The sequence below is a fragment of the Rhipicephalus microplus genome, chromosome 2 (assembly GCF_043290135.1).
Source record: "Rhipicephalus microplus isolate Deutch F79 chromosome 2, USDA_Rmic, whole genome shotgun sequence".
NCBI classification, from domain to species: domain Eukaryota; kingdom Metazoa; phylum Arthropoda; class Arachnida; order Ixodida; family Ixodidae; genus Rhipicephalus; species Rhipicephalus microplus.
Window position 1 is genome coordinate 199,520,297 of NC_134701.1, and position 10,074 is coordinate 199,530,370.

Below are 10,074 nucleotides of genomic sequence, written 5' to 3' on the forward strand. Positions count from 1 at the left end.
ATCACATGCACTTTACACGCGGAAGGCCCCAGGTCCGATCTCTGGCAGGCACTAGAGCACTTCGTTTTTACAGTTTCAATATACGTCATTGTACAAAGACTCATTCGTGAGAGCTCTGCACAGCTGTGCTTGTGGTGTAGTAGTTATCACATCCGCTTTACGCGCGGAAGGCACCAGGTTGGATCCCTGGCAGGAACGAGAGCATTTCTTTCTTTACAGTTTCAATATACGTCTTTGAACAAAGACTCATTCGTGAGAGCTCTGCACAGCTGTGCTTGTGGTGTAGTGGTTATCACATTCGCCTTACACGCGGAAAGCCCCAGGTTCGATCCCTGGCAGGCAAAACAGCACTTATTTTTTATAGTTTAAATATACGTCATTGAACAAAGGCTCATTTGTGAGAGCTCTGCACAGCTGTGCTTGTGGTGTAGTGTTTATCACATCCACTTAACACGCGCAAGGCCCCAGGTTCGATCCCTGGCAAGCACAAGAGCACTTATTTTTTACAGTTTCAATATACGTCATTGAACAAAGGCTGATTCGTGAGAGCTCTGCACAGCTGTGCTTGTGGTGTAGCCGTTATCACATCCGCCTAACACGCGGAAGGCCTTAGGTTCGATCCCTGACAGGCACAAGAGCACTTCTTTTTTATAGTTTCAATATACGTAATTGAACAAAGGCTCATTCGTGAGAGCTCTGCACATGTGTGCTTGTGGTGTAGTGGTTATCACATCCGCCTTACACCCGGAAGGCGCCAGGTTCGATCTCTGGCAGGCAGAAGAGCACTTCTCTTTTACAGTTTCAATATACGTCATTGCACAAAGGCTCATTCGTGAGACCTCTGCACAGCTGTGCTTGTGGTGTAGCGGTGATCACATCCGCCTAACACGGAGAAGGCACAGGTTCGATCCCTGGCAGGCACAAGAGCACTTCTTTTTTTGCAGTTTCAATATACGTCATTGAACAAAGACTCAATCGTGAGAGCTCTGCACAGCTGTGCTTGTGGTGTAGTGGTTATCACATCCGCCTAACACGCGGAAGGCCCCAGGTTCGATCCCTGGCAGGCACAAGAGCGTTTCTGTTTTTAGTTTCAATATACGTCATTGCACAAAGACTCATTCATGAGAGCTCTGCACAGCTGTGCTTGTGGTGTAGTGGTTATCACATCTGCTTCACACCCGGAAGGCCCCAGGTTCGATTCCTGTAGGCACAGGAGCATTTATTTTTTAATTTCAATATACGTCATTGAACAAAGACTCATTCATGAGAGCTCTGCACAGCTGTGCTTGTGGTGTAGTGGTTATCACATCCGCCTTACACGCGGAAGGCCCCAGGTTCGATCCCTGGCAAGCACAAGAGCACTTCTTTTTTACAGTTTCAATATACGTCATTGAACAAAGGCTGATTCGTGAGAGCTCTGCACAGCTGTGCTTGTGGTGTAGCGGTTATCACATCCGCCTAACACGCGGAAGGCCTCAGGTTGGATCCCTGACAGGCACAAGAGCACTTTTTTTACAGTTTCAATATACGTAATTGAACAAAGGCTCATTCTTGAGAGCTCTATACAGCCGTGCTTGTGGTGTAGTGGTTATCACATCCGCTTCACACGCGGAAGGCCCCAGGTTTGATTCCTGTAGGCACAGGAGCATTTATTTTTTAATTTCAATATACGTCATTGAACAAAGACTCATTCAGGAGAGCTCTGCACAGCTGTGCTTGTGGTGTAGTGGTTATCACATCCGCCTTACACGCGGAAGGCCCCAGGTTCGATCCCTGGCATGCACAAGAGCACTTCTTTATTACAGTTTCAATATACGTCATTGAACAAAGGCTCATTCGTGAGACCTCTGCACAGCTGTGCTTGTGGTGTAGCGGTTGTCACATCCGCCTAACACGCGGAAGGCCCCAAGTTCGATCCCTGGCAGGGACAAGAGCACTTCTTTTTTTACAGTTTCAATATACTTCATTGAACAAAGACTCCTTCGTGTCACTTTGCGCAGCTGTGCTTGTGGTGTAGCGGTTATCACGTCCGCCTAACACGCGGAAGGCCCCAGGTTCGATACCTGGCAGACACAAGAGCATTTCTTTATTTAGTTTCAATATACGTCATTGAACAAATACTCATTCATGAGAGCTCTGCACAGCTGTGTTTGTGGTGTAGTGGTTATCACATGCGCTTAACACGCGGAAGGCCCCAGGTCCGATCTCTGGCAGGCACTAGAGCACATCTTTTTTACAGTTTCAATATACGTCATTGAACAAAGACTCATTCGTGAGAGCTCTGCACAGCTGTGCTTGTGGTGTAGTGGTTATCACATCCGCTTTACGCGCGGAAGGCACCAGGTTAGATCCCTGGCAGGAACGAGAGCATTTCTTTTTTTACAGTTTCAATATACGTCTTTGAACAAAGACTCATTCGTGAGAGCTCAGCACAGCTGTGCTTGTGGTGTAGTGGTTATCACATCCGCGTTACACGCGGAAGGCCCCAGGTTCGATCCCTGGCAAGCACAAGAGCACTTCTTTTTTACAGTTTAAATATACGTCATTGAACAAAGGCTCATTTGTGAGAGCTCTGCACAGCTGTGCTTGTGGTGTAGTGGTTATCACATCCGCTTAACACGTGGAAGGCCCCAGGTTCGATCCCTGGCAGGCACAAGAGCATTTTTTTAGTTTCAATATACGTAATTGAACAAAGGCTCATTCGTGAGGGCTGTGCACAGCTGCGCTTGTGGTGTAGTGGTTATTACATCCGCCTAACACGCGGAAGGCCCCAGGTTCGATCCCTGGCAGGCACAAGAGCATTTCTTTTTTTAGTTTCAATATACGTCATTGAACAAAGACTCATTCATGAGAGCTCTGCACAGCTGTGTTTGTGGTGTAGTGGTTATCACATGCGCTTAACACGCGGAAGGCCCCAGGTCCGATCTCTGGGAGGCACTAGAGCACTTCTTTTTTACAGTTTCAATATACGTCATTGAACAAAGGCTCATTCGTGAGAGCTCTGCACATGTGTGCTTGTGGTGTAGTGGTTATCACATCCGCCTTACACGCGGAAGGCGCCAGGTTCGATCTCTGGCAGGCACAAGAGCTCTTCTCTTTTACAGTTTCAATATACGTCATTGCACAAAGGCTCATTCGTGAGACCTCTGCGCAGCTGTGCTTGTGGTGTAGCGGTTATCACATCCGCCTAACACGCAGAAGGCACAGGTTCGATCCCTGGCAGGCACAAGAGCACTTCTTTTTTACAGTTTCAATATACGTCATTGAACAAAGGCTGATTCGTGAGAGCTCTGCACAGCCGTGCTTTGGGTGTAGTGGTTATCAGATCCGCCTAACACGCGGAAGGCACCAGGTTCGATCCCTGGCAGGCACAAGAGCATTTCTTTTTTTAGTTTCAATATACGTCATTGAACAAAGGCTCAATCGTGAGAGCTCTGCACATGTGTGCTTGTGGTGTAGTGGTTATCACATCCACTTAATACGCGGAAGGCGCCAGGTTCGATCTCTGGCAGGCACAAGAGCACTTCCTTTTTACAGTTTCAATATACGTCATTGAACAAAGGTTCATTCGTGAGAGCTCTGCACAGCCGTGCTTGTGGTGTAGCGGTTATCACATCCGCCTAACACGCGGAAGGCCCCAGGTTCGATCCCTGGCAGGCACAAAAGCACTTCTTTTTTACAGTTTCAATATACGTCATTGAACAAAGACTCAATAGTGAGAGCTCTGCACAGCTGTGCTTGTGGTGTAGTGGTTATCACATCCGCTTCACACGCGGAATGCCCCAGGTTCAATCCCTGGCAGGCACAAGAGCATTTCTTTTTTTAATTTCAATATACGTCATTGAACAAAGACTCATTCATGAGAGCTCTGCACAGCTGTGCTTGAGGTGTAGTGGTTATCACATCCGCCTTACACGCGGAAGGCCCCAGATTCGATCCCTGGCAGGCACAAGAGCACTTTTCTTTTACAGTTTCAATATACGTCATTGCACAAAGGCTCATTCGTGAGACCTCTGCACAGCTGTGCTTGTGGTGTAGCGGTTATCACATCCGCCTAACACGCAGAAGGCACAGGTTCGATCCCTGGCAGGCACAAGAGCACTTCTTTTTTTACAGTTTCAATATACGTCATTGAACAAAGACTCAATCGTGAAAGCGCTGCACAGCTGTGCTTGTGGTGTGGTGGTTATCACATCCGCCTAACACGCGGAAGGCCCCAGGTTCGATCCCTGGCAGGCACAAGAGCGTTTCTTTCTTTACAGTTTCAATATACTTCATTGAACAAAGACTCGTTCGTGTCACTTTGCGCAGCTGTGCTTGTGGTGTAGCGGTTATCACATCCGCCTTACACGCGGAAGGCCCCAGGTTCGATCCCTGGCAGGCACAAGAGCACTTTTCTTTTACAGTTTCAATATACGTCATTGTACAAAGACTCATTCGTGAGAGCTCTGCACAGCTGTGCTTGTGGTGTAGTAGTTATCACATCCGCTTTACGCGCGGAAGGCACCAGGTTGGATCCCTGGCAGGAACGAGAGCATTTCTTTCTTTACAGTTTCAATATACGTCTTTGAACAAAGACTCATTCGTGAGAGCTCTGCACAGCTGTGCTTGTGGTGTAGTGGTTATCACATTCGCCTTACACGCGGAAAGCCCCAGGTTCGATCCCTGGCAGGCAAAACAGCACTTATTTTTTATAGTTTAAATATACGTCATTGAACAAAGGCTCATTTGTGAGAGCTCTGCACAGCTGTGCTTGTGGTGTAGTGTTTATCACATCCACTTAACACGCGCAAGGCCCCAGGTTCGATCCCTGGCAAGCACAAGAGCACTTATTTTTTACAGTTTCAATATACGTCATTGAACAAAGGCTGATTCGTGAGAGCTCTGCACAGCTGTGCTTGTGGTGTAGCGGTTATCACATCCGCCTAACACGCGGAAGGCCTCAGGTTGGATCCCTGACAGGCACAAGAGCACTTTTTTTACAGTTTCAATATACGTAATTGAACAAAGGCTCATTCTTGAGAGCTCTATACAGCCGTGCTTGTGGTGTAGTGGTTATCACATCCGCTTCACACGCGGAAGGCCCCAGGTTTGATTCCTGTAGGCACAGGAGCATTTATTTTTTAATTTCAATATACGTCATTGAACAAAGACTCATTCAGGAGAGCTCTGCACAGCTGTGCTTGTGGTGTAGTGGTTATCACATCCGCCTTACACGCGGAAGGCCCCAGGTTCGATCCCTGGCATGCACAAGAGCACTTCTTTATTACAGTTTCAATATACGTCATTGAACAAAGGCTCATTCGTGAGACCTCTGCACAGCTGTGCTTGTGGTGTAGCGGTTGTCACATCCGCCTAACACGCGGAAGGCCCCAAGTTCGATCCCTGGCAGGGACAAGAGCACTTCTTTTTTTACAGTTTCAATATACTTCATTGAACAAAGACTCCTTCGTGTCACTTTGCGCAGCTGTGCTTGTGGTGTAGCGGTTATCACGTCCGCCTAACACGCGGAAGGCCCCAGGTTCGATACCTGGCAGACACAAGAGCATTTCTTTATTTAGTTTCAATATACGTCATTGAACAAAGACTCATTCATGAGAGCTCTGCACAGCTGTGTTTGTGGTGTAGTGGTTATCACATGCGCTTAACACGCGGAAGGCCCCAGGTCCGATCTCTGGCAGGCACTAGAGCACATCTTTTTTACAGTTTCAATATACGTCATTGAACAAAGACTCATTCGTGAGAGCTCTGCACAGCTGTGCTTGTGGTGTAGTGGTTATCACATCCGCTTTACGCGCGGAAGGCACCAGGTTAGATCCCTGGCAGGAACGAGAGCATTTCTTTTTTTACAGTTTCAATATACGTCTTTGAACAAAGACTCATTCGTGAGAGCTCAGCACAGCTGTGCTTGTGGTGTAGTGGTTATCACATCCGCGTTACACGCGGAAGGCCCCAGGTTCGATCCCTGGCAAGCACAAGAGCACTTCTTTTTTACAGTTTAAATATACGTCATTGAACAAAGGCTCATTTGTGAGAGCTCTGCACAGCTGTGCTTGTGGTGTAGTGGTTATCACATCCGCTTAACACGTGGAAGGCCCCAGGTTCGATCCCTGGCAGGCACAAGAGCATTTTTTTAGTTTCAATATACGTAATTGAACAAAGGCTCATTCGTGAGGGCTGTGCACAGCTGCGCTTGTGGTGTAGTGGTTATTACATCCGCCTAACACGCGGAAGGCCCCAGGTTCGATCCCTGGCAGGCACAAGAGCATTTCTTTTTTTAGTTTCAATATACGTCATTGAACAAAGACTCATTCATGAGAGCTCTGCACAGCTGTGTTTGTGGTGTAGTGGTTATCACATGCGCTTAACACGCGGAAGGCCCCAGGTCCGATCTCTGGGAGGCACTAGAGCACTTCTTTTTTACAGTTTCAATATACGTCATTGAACAAAGGCTCATTCGTGAGAGCTCTGCACATGTGTGCTTGTGGTGTAGTGGTTATCACATCCGCCTTACACGCGGAAGGCGCCAGGTTCGATCTCTGGCAGGCACAAGAGCTCTTCTCTTTTACAGTTTCAATATACGTCATTGCACAAAGGCTCATTCGTGAGACCTCTGCGCAGCTGTGCTTGTGGTGTAGCGGTTATCACATCCGCCTAACACGCAGAAGGCACAGGTTCGATCCCTGGCAGGCACAAGAGCACTTCTTTTTTACAGTTTCAATATACGTCATTGAACAAAGGCTGATTCGTGAGAGCTCTGCACAGCCGTGCTTTGGGTGTAGTGGTTATCAGATCCGCCTAACACGCGGAAGGCACCAGGTTCGATCCCTGGCAGGCACAAGAGCATTTCTTTTTTTAGTTTCAATATACGTCATTGAACAAAGGCTCAATCGTGAGAGCTCTGCACATGTGTGCTTGTGGTGTAGTGGTTATCACATCCACTTAATACGCGGAAGGCGCCAGGTTCGATCTCTGGCAGGCACAAGAGCACTTCCTTTTTACAGTTTCAATATACGTCATTGAACAAAGGTTCATTCGTGAGAGCTCTGCACAGCCGTGCTTGTGGTGTAGCGGTTATCACATCCGCCTAACACGCGGAAGGCCCCAGGTTCGATCCCTGGCAGGCACAAAAGCACTTCTTTTTTACAGTTTCAATATACGTCATTGAACAAAGACTCAATAGTGAGAGCTCTGCACAGCTGTGCTTGTGGTGTAGTGGTTATCACATCCGCTTCACACGCGGAATGCCCCAGGTTCAATCCCTGGCAGGCACAAGAGCATTTCTTTTTTTAATTTCAATATACGTCATTGAACAAAGACTCATTCATGAGAGCTCTGCACAGCTGTGCTTGAGGTGTAGTGGTTATCACATCCGCCTTACACGCGGAAGGCCCCAGATTCGATCCCTGGCAGGCACAAGAGCACTTTTCTTTTACAGTTTCAATATACGTCATTGCACAAAGGCTCATTCGTGAGACCTCTGCACAGCTGTGCTTGTGGTGTAGCGGTTATCACATCCGCCTAACACGCAGAAGGCACAGGTTCGATCCCTGGCAGGCACAAGAGCACTTCTTTTTTTACAGTTTCAATATACGTCATTGAACAAAGACTCAATCGTGAAAGCGCTGCACAGCTGTGCTTGTGGTGTGGTGGTTATCACATCCGCCTAACACGCGGAAGGCCCCAGGTTCGATCCCTGGCAGGCACAAGAGCGTTTCTTTCTTTACAGTTTCAATATACTTCATTGAACAAAGACTCGTTCGTGTCACTTTGCGCAGCTGTGCTTGTGGTGTAGCGGTTATCACATCCGCCTTACACGCGGAAGGCCCCAGGTTCGATCCCTGGCAGGCACAAGAGCACTTTTCTTTTACAGTTTCAATATACGTCATTGTACAAAGACTCATTCGTGAGAGCTCTGCACAGCTGTGCTTGTGGTGTAGTAGTTATCACATCCGCTTTACGCGCGGAAGGCACCAGGTTGGATCCCTGGCAGGAACGAGAGCATTTCTTTCTTTACAGTTTCAATATACGTCTTTGAACAAAGACTCATTCGTGAGAGCTCTGCACAGCTGTGCTTGTGGTGTAGTGGTTATCACATTCGCCTTACACGCGGAAAGCCCCAGGTTCGATCCCTGGCAGGCAAAACAGCACTTATTTTTTATAGTTTAAATATACGTCATTGAACAAAGGCTCATTTGTGAGAGCTCTGCACAGCTGTGCTTGTGGTGTAGTGTTTATCACATCCACTTAACACGCGCAAGGCCCCAGGTTCGATCCCTGGCAAGCACAAGAGCACTTATTTTTTACAGTTTCAATATACGTCATTGAACAAAGGCTGATTCGTGAGAGCTCTGCACAGCTGTGCTTGTGGTGTAGCCGTTATCACATCCGCCTAACACGCGGAAGGCCTTAGGTTCGATCCCTGACAGGCACAAGAGCACTTCTTTTTTATAGTTTCAATATACGTAATTGAACAAAGGCTCATTCGTGAGAGCTCTGCACATGTGTGCTTGTGGTGTAGTGGTTATCACATCCGCCTTACACCCGGAAGGCGCCAGGTTCGATCTCTGGCAGGCAGAAGAGCACTTCTCTTTTACAGTTTCAATATACGTCATTGCACAAAGGCTCATTCGTGAGACCTCTGCACAGCTGTGCTTGTGGTGTAGCGGTGATCACATCCGCCTAACACGGAGAAGGCACAGGTTCGATCCCTGGCAGGCACAAGAGCACTTCTTTTTTTGCAGTTTCAATATACGTCATTGAACAAAGACTCAATCGTGAGAGCTCTGCACAGCTGTGCTTGTGGTGTAGTGGTTATCACATCCGCCTAACACGCGGAAGGCCCCAGGTTCGATCCCTGGCAGGCACAAGAGCGTTTCTGTTTTTAGTTTCAATATACGTCATTGCACAAAGACTCATTCATGAGAGCTCTGCACAGCTGTGCTTGTGGTGTAGTGGTTATCACATCTGCTTCACACCCGGAAGGCCCCAGGTTCGATTCCTGTAGGCACAGGAGCATTTATTTTTTAATTTCAATATACGTCATTGAACAAAGACTCATTCATGAGAGCTCTGCACAGCTGTGCTTGTGGTGTAGTGGTTATCACATCCGCCTTACACGCGGAAGGCCCCAGGTTCGATCCCTGGCAAGCACAAGAGCACTTCTTTTTTACAGTTTCAATATACGTCATTGAACAAAGGCTGATTCGTGAGAGCTCTGCACAGCTGTGCTTGTGGTGTAGTGGTTATCACATCCGCTTTACGCGCGGAAGGCACCAGGTTAGATCCCTGGCAGGAACGAGAGCATTTCTTTTTTTACAGTTTCAATATACGTCTTTGAACAAAGACTCATTCGTGAGAGCTCAGCACAGCTGTGCTTGTGGTGTAGTGGTTATCACATCCGCGTTACACGCGGAAGGCCCCAGGTTCGATCCCTGGCAAGCACAAGAGCACTTCTTTTTTACAGTTTAAATATACGTCATTGAACAAAGGCTCATTTGTGAGAGCTCTGCACAGCTGTGCTTGTGGTGTAGTGGTTATCACATCCGCTTAACACGTGGAAGGCCCCAGGTTCGATCCCTGGCAGGCACAAGAGCATTTTTTTAGTTTCAATATACGTAATTGAACAAAGGCTCATTCGTGAGGGCTGTGCACAGCTGCGCTTGTGGTGTAGTGGTTATTACATCCGCCTAACACGCGGAAGGCCCCAGGTTCGATCCCTGGCAGGCACAAGAGCATTTCTTTTTTTAGTTTCAATATACGTCATTGAACAAAGACTCATTCATGAGAGCTCTGCACAGCTGTGTTTGTGGTGTAGTGGTTATCACATGCGCTTAACACGCGGAAGGCCCCAGGTCCGATCTCTGGGAGGCACTAGAGCACTTCTTTTTTACAGTTTCAATATACGTCATTGAACAAAGGCTCATTCGTGAGAGCTCTGCACATGTGTGCTTGTGGTGTAGTGGTTATCACATCCGCCTTACACGCGGAAGGCGCCAGGTTCGATCTCTGGCAGGCACAAGAGCTCTTCTCTTTTACAGTTTCAATATACGTCATTGCACAAAGGCTCATTCG

At 47.7% G+C, this 10,074-nt stretch overlaps 48 non-coding genes across 48 annotated transcripts; all 48 read left to right on the forward strand.

The window, feature by feature from the left end:
• The first annotated feature begins 271 nt into the window (after positions 1-271).
• On the forward strand, positions 272-347 carry TRNAV-UAC (transfer RNA valine (anticodon UAC)). The gene has a single exon. It is a non-coding gene; the product is annotated as a tRNA-Val (tRNA).
• A 214-nt stretch (positions 348-561) lies between these two features.
• On the forward strand, positions 562-634 carry TRNAV-AAC (transfer RNA valine (anticodon AAC)). The gene has a single exon. It is a non-coding gene; the product is annotated as a tRNA-Val (tRNA).
• Positions 635-996: 362 nt separating this feature from the next.
• TRNAV-AAC (transfer RNA valine (anticodon AAC)) lies at positions 997-1,069 on the forward strand. Its single transcript has one exon. It is a non-coding gene; the product is annotated as a tRNA-Val (tRNA).
• Positions 1,070-1,282: 213 nt separating this feature from the next.
• On the forward strand, positions 1,283-1,355 carry TRNAV-UAC (transfer RNA valine (anticodon UAC)). Its single transcript has one exon. It is a non-coding gene; the product is annotated as a tRNA-Val (tRNA).
• Positions 1,356-1,427: 72 nt separating this feature from the next.
• Positions 1,428-1,500, forward strand: TRNAV-AAC (transfer RNA valine (anticodon AAC)). Its single transcript has one exon. It is a non-coding gene; the product is annotated as a tRNA-Val (tRNA).
• A 212-nt stretch (positions 1,501-1,712) lies between these two features.
• On the forward strand, positions 1,713-1,785 carry TRNAV-UAC (transfer RNA valine (anticodon UAC)). The gene has a single exon. It is a non-coding gene; the product is annotated as a tRNA-Val (tRNA).
• Positions 1,786-1,857: 72 nt separating this feature from the next.
• Positions 1,858-1,930, forward strand: TRNAV-AAC (transfer RNA valine (anticodon AAC)). Its single transcript has one exon. It is a non-coding gene; the product is annotated as a tRNA-Val (tRNA).
• Positions 1,931-2,002: 72 nt separating this feature from the next.
• On the forward strand, positions 2,003-2,075 carry TRNAV-AAC (transfer RNA valine (anticodon AAC)). Its single transcript has one exon. It is a non-coding gene; the product is annotated as a tRNA-Val (tRNA).
• Positions 2,076-2,291: 216 nt separating this feature from the next.
• TRNAV-UAC (transfer RNA valine (anticodon UAC)) lies at positions 2,292-2,364 on the forward strand. The gene has a single exon. It is a non-coding gene; the product is annotated as a tRNA-Val (tRNA).
• Positions 2,365-2,437: 73 nt separating this feature from the next.
• On the forward strand, positions 2,438-2,510 carry TRNAV-UAC (transfer RNA valine (anticodon UAC)). The gene has a single exon. It is a non-coding gene; the product is annotated as a tRNA-Val (tRNA).
• A 72-nt stretch (positions 2,511-2,582) lies between these two features.
• TRNAV-AAC (transfer RNA valine (anticodon AAC)) lies at positions 2,583-2,655 on the forward strand. Its single transcript has one exon. It is a non-coding gene; the product is annotated as a tRNA-Val (tRNA).
• A 67-nt stretch (positions 2,656-2,722) lies between these two features.
• TRNAV-AAC (transfer RNA valine (anticodon AAC)) lies at positions 2,723-2,795 on the forward strand. Its single transcript has one exon. It is a non-coding gene; the product is annotated as a tRNA-Val (tRNA).
• A 216-nt stretch (positions 2,796-3,011) lies between these two features.
• TRNAV-UAC (transfer RNA valine (anticodon UAC)) lies at positions 3,012-3,084 on the forward strand. The gene has a single exon. It is a non-coding gene; the product is annotated as a tRNA-Val (tRNA).
• Positions 3,085-3,156: 72 nt separating this feature from the next.
• On the forward strand, positions 3,157-3,228 carry TRNAV-AAC (transfer RNA valine (anticodon AAC)). The gene has a single exon. It is a non-coding gene; the product is annotated as a tRNA-Val (tRNA).
• Positions 3,229-3,444: 216 nt separating this feature from the next.
• On the forward strand, positions 3,445-3,517 carry TRNAI-AAU (transfer RNA isoleucine (anticodon AAU)). The gene has a single exon. It is a non-coding gene; the product is annotated as a tRNA-Ile (tRNA).
• Positions 3,518-3,589: 72 nt separating this feature from the next.
• TRNAV-AAC (transfer RNA valine (anticodon AAC)) lies at positions 3,590-3,662 on the forward strand. The gene has a single exon. It is a non-coding gene; the product is annotated as a tRNA-Val (tRNA).
• Positions 3,663-3,734: 72 nt separating this feature from the next.
• TRNAV-CAC (transfer RNA valine (anticodon CAC)) lies at positions 3,735-3,807 on the forward strand. Its single transcript has one exon. It is a non-coding gene; the product is annotated as a tRNA-Val (tRNA).
• A 71-nt stretch (positions 3,808-3,878) lies between these two features.
• Positions 3,879-3,951, forward strand: TRNAV-UAC (transfer RNA valine (anticodon UAC)). Its single transcript has one exon. It is a non-coding gene; the product is annotated as a tRNA-Val (tRNA).
• A 72-nt stretch (positions 3,952-4,023) lies between these two features.
• Positions 4,024-4,095, forward strand: TRNAV-AAC (transfer RNA valine (anticodon AAC)). The gene has a single exon. It is a non-coding gene; the product is annotated as a tRNA-Val (tRNA).
• Positions 4,096-4,168: 73 nt separating this feature from the next.
• On the forward strand, positions 4,169-4,241 carry TRNAV-AAC (transfer RNA valine (anticodon AAC)). Its single transcript has one exon. It is a non-coding gene; the product is annotated as a tRNA-Val (tRNA).
• A 72-nt stretch (positions 4,242-4,313) lies between these two features.
• On the forward strand, positions 4,314-4,386 carry TRNAV-UAC (transfer RNA valine (anticodon UAC)). The gene has a single exon. It is a non-coding gene; the product is annotated as a tRNA-Val (tRNA).
• A 218-nt stretch (positions 4,387-4,604) lies between these two features.
• On the forward strand, positions 4,605-4,680 carry TRNAV-UAC (transfer RNA valine (anticodon UAC)). Its single transcript has one exon. It is a non-coding gene; the product is annotated as a tRNA-Val (tRNA).
• A 214-nt stretch (positions 4,681-4,894) lies between these two features.
• Positions 4,895-4,967, forward strand: TRNAV-AAC (transfer RNA valine (anticodon AAC)). Its single transcript has one exon. It is a non-coding gene; the product is annotated as a tRNA-Val (tRNA).
• Positions 4,968-5,179: 212 nt separating this feature from the next.
• TRNAV-UAC (transfer RNA valine (anticodon UAC)) lies at positions 5,180-5,252 on the forward strand. Its single transcript has one exon. It is a non-coding gene; the product is annotated as a tRNA-Val (tRNA).
• Positions 5,253-5,324: 72 nt separating this feature from the next.
• Positions 5,325-5,397, forward strand: TRNAV-AAC (transfer RNA valine (anticodon AAC)). The gene has a single exon. It is a non-coding gene; the product is annotated as a tRNA-Val (tRNA).
• Positions 5,398-5,469: 72 nt separating this feature from the next.
• TRNAV-AAC (transfer RNA valine (anticodon AAC)) lies at positions 5,470-5,542 on the forward strand. The gene has a single exon. It is a non-coding gene; the product is annotated as a tRNA-Val (tRNA).
• Positions 5,543-5,758: 216 nt separating this feature from the next.
• Positions 5,759-5,831, forward strand: TRNAV-UAC (transfer RNA valine (anticodon UAC)). Its single transcript has one exon. It is a non-coding gene; the product is annotated as a tRNA-Val (tRNA).
• A 73-nt stretch (positions 5,832-5,904) lies between these two features.
• Positions 5,905-5,977, forward strand: TRNAV-UAC (transfer RNA valine (anticodon UAC)). The gene has a single exon. It is a non-coding gene; the product is annotated as a tRNA-Val (tRNA).
• A 72-nt stretch (positions 5,978-6,049) lies between these two features.
• On the forward strand, positions 6,050-6,122 carry TRNAV-AAC (transfer RNA valine (anticodon AAC)). Its single transcript has one exon. It is a non-coding gene; the product is annotated as a tRNA-Val (tRNA).
• Positions 6,123-6,189: 67 nt separating this feature from the next.
• Positions 6,190-6,262, forward strand: TRNAV-AAC (transfer RNA valine (anticodon AAC)). The gene has a single exon. It is a non-coding gene; the product is annotated as a tRNA-Val (tRNA).
• Positions 6,263-6,478: 216 nt separating this feature from the next.
• TRNAV-UAC (transfer RNA valine (anticodon UAC)) lies at positions 6,479-6,551 on the forward strand. Its single transcript has one exon. It is a non-coding gene; the product is annotated as a tRNA-Val (tRNA).
• A 72-nt stretch (positions 6,552-6,623) lies between these two features.
• On the forward strand, positions 6,624-6,695 carry TRNAV-AAC (transfer RNA valine (anticodon AAC)). Its single transcript has one exon. It is a non-coding gene; the product is annotated as a tRNA-Val (tRNA).
• Positions 6,696-6,911: 216 nt separating this feature from the next.
• On the forward strand, positions 6,912-6,984 carry TRNAI-AAU (transfer RNA isoleucine (anticodon AAU)). Its single transcript has one exon. It is a non-coding gene; the product is annotated as a tRNA-Ile (tRNA).
• Positions 6,985-7,056: 72 nt separating this feature from the next.
• TRNAV-AAC (transfer RNA valine (anticodon AAC)) lies at positions 7,057-7,129 on the forward strand. Its single transcript has one exon. It is a non-coding gene; the product is annotated as a tRNA-Val (tRNA).
• A 72-nt stretch (positions 7,130-7,201) lies between these two features.
• Positions 7,202-7,274, forward strand: TRNAV-CAC (transfer RNA valine (anticodon CAC)). Its single transcript has one exon. It is a non-coding gene; the product is annotated as a tRNA-Val (tRNA).
• A 71-nt stretch (positions 7,275-7,345) lies between these two features.
• On the forward strand, positions 7,346-7,418 carry TRNAV-UAC (transfer RNA valine (anticodon UAC)). The gene has a single exon. It is a non-coding gene; the product is annotated as a tRNA-Val (tRNA).
• Positions 7,419-7,490: 72 nt separating this feature from the next.
• TRNAV-AAC (transfer RNA valine (anticodon AAC)) lies at positions 7,491-7,562 on the forward strand. The gene has a single exon. It is a non-coding gene; the product is annotated as a tRNA-Val (tRNA).
• Positions 7,563-7,635: 73 nt separating this feature from the next.
• On the forward strand, positions 7,636-7,708 carry TRNAV-AAC (transfer RNA valine (anticodon AAC)). Its single transcript has one exon. It is a non-coding gene; the product is annotated as a tRNA-Val (tRNA).
• A 72-nt stretch (positions 7,709-7,780) lies between these two features.
• Positions 7,781-7,853, forward strand: TRNAV-UAC (transfer RNA valine (anticodon UAC)). Its single transcript has one exon. It is a non-coding gene; the product is annotated as a tRNA-Val (tRNA).
• A 218-nt stretch (positions 7,854-8,071) lies between these two features.
• On the forward strand, positions 8,072-8,147 carry TRNAV-UAC (transfer RNA valine (anticodon UAC)). Its single transcript has one exon. It is a non-coding gene; the product is annotated as a tRNA-Val (tRNA).
• Positions 8,148-8,361: 214 nt separating this feature from the next.
• TRNAV-AAC (transfer RNA valine (anticodon AAC)) lies at positions 8,362-8,434 on the forward strand. Its single transcript has one exon. It is a non-coding gene; the product is annotated as a tRNA-Val (tRNA).
• A 362-nt stretch (positions 8,435-8,796) lies between these two features.
• On the forward strand, positions 8,797-8,869 carry TRNAV-AAC (transfer RNA valine (anticodon AAC)). The gene has a single exon. It is a non-coding gene; the product is annotated as a tRNA-Val (tRNA).
• Positions 8,870-9,082: 213 nt separating this feature from the next.
• Positions 9,083-9,155, forward strand: TRNAV-UAC (transfer RNA valine (anticodon UAC)). Its single transcript has one exon. It is a non-coding gene; the product is annotated as a tRNA-Val (tRNA).
• Positions 9,156-9,227: 72 nt separating this feature from the next.
• Positions 9,228-9,300, forward strand: TRNAV-UAC (transfer RNA valine (anticodon UAC)). The gene has a single exon. It is a non-coding gene; the product is annotated as a tRNA-Val (tRNA).
• A 73-nt stretch (positions 9,301-9,373) lies between these two features.
• Positions 9,374-9,446, forward strand: TRNAV-UAC (transfer RNA valine (anticodon UAC)). The gene has a single exon. It is a non-coding gene; the product is annotated as a tRNA-Val (tRNA).
• A 72-nt stretch (positions 9,447-9,518) lies between these two features.
• Positions 9,519-9,591, forward strand: TRNAV-AAC (transfer RNA valine (anticodon AAC)). The gene has a single exon. It is a non-coding gene; the product is annotated as a tRNA-Val (tRNA).
• A 67-nt stretch (positions 9,592-9,658) lies between these two features.
• Positions 9,659-9,731, forward strand: TRNAV-AAC (transfer RNA valine (anticodon AAC)). Its single transcript has one exon. It is a non-coding gene; the product is annotated as a tRNA-Val (tRNA).
• A 216-nt stretch (positions 9,732-9,947) lies between these two features.
• Positions 9,948-10,020, forward strand: TRNAV-UAC (transfer RNA valine (anticodon UAC)). Its single transcript has one exon. It is a non-coding gene; the product is annotated as a tRNA-Val (tRNA).
• The last annotated feature ends 54 nt before the right edge of the window (positions 10,021-10,074 follow it).